Here is an 847-nt window from a genome sequence, read left to right as displayed (position 1 = left end):
GGCTGAATCATTAGCACCTTGTGCAAAATGCTTAGCGGCATTTCGTCAGACTGTACGTTTTGAATTCAAATTCTACCGAGGTCAACTTTACCTTGCATCCTTTCCAGGTTGATAAAATAAGTAATAGCTGAGCACTGGTGTCACTGTAATCAATTTACCCCTGCCTCCGAAATTGCTGGCCTTGTGCCAAAATTTGAAAACATTATTACAGTTTTCCTGAAGTCTTCGAGAAACACACCCATGCAAAATGTTTTTTTTTTTTTTTTGGTATGATGTGCGTTTCACATCCAGGTATTCTTTGAGGTATATTAGCCTGGGTGTCTTGGGGTCGTATGGAAGGTCATCAGGAAGACAGTATTTCCTGCAGACACGTAAGATGTTCTTTTCACTTTTTACTGCTAAGCTTATATATGTGTGTATGTATGTATAAGTATATGTATTCGTATACATACAAATATACATACATACAAACATCATCACGGTATTACCTACCTATGAGACATGATATTGCGGCCAAGACACTACAATGAAATCCGCCGACAGGATAACCCCGGGGCTAAGGAGATGAAAACCCATAATGAAGTAGAGGCCATTACCACTCACAATATGAAAGAGTATTGGTGGAATGTCCCAATAAAAACCTCAATAAAGTGCAGACATAATAGACCGGATTAGTAATCTGGGACAGAGAAGAGAAACTGTGTACAGTAGTAGAAATCAGCTGTCCTGCGGATGTCAACATCACGCTAAAGATTAGAGAAAAAGAGAACAACCACGCCGAGCTACTGAGAAATTTGCAGATACTCCACCCAGACTACAAGTTCAGGTTCATACCCGTGATTGTTGG

The sequence above is a fragment of the Octopus bimaculoides genome, chromosome 1 (assembly GCF_001194135.2).
Source record: "Octopus bimaculoides isolate UCB-OBI-ISO-001 chromosome 1, ASM119413v2, whole genome shotgun sequence".
Classification (NCBI taxonomy): Eukaryota; Metazoa; Mollusca; class Cephalopoda; order Octopoda; family Octopodidae; genus Octopus; species Octopus bimaculoides.
The sequence above is the reverse complement of the archived record's forward strand: the minus strand, read 5'-3'. Positions refer to the sequence as shown.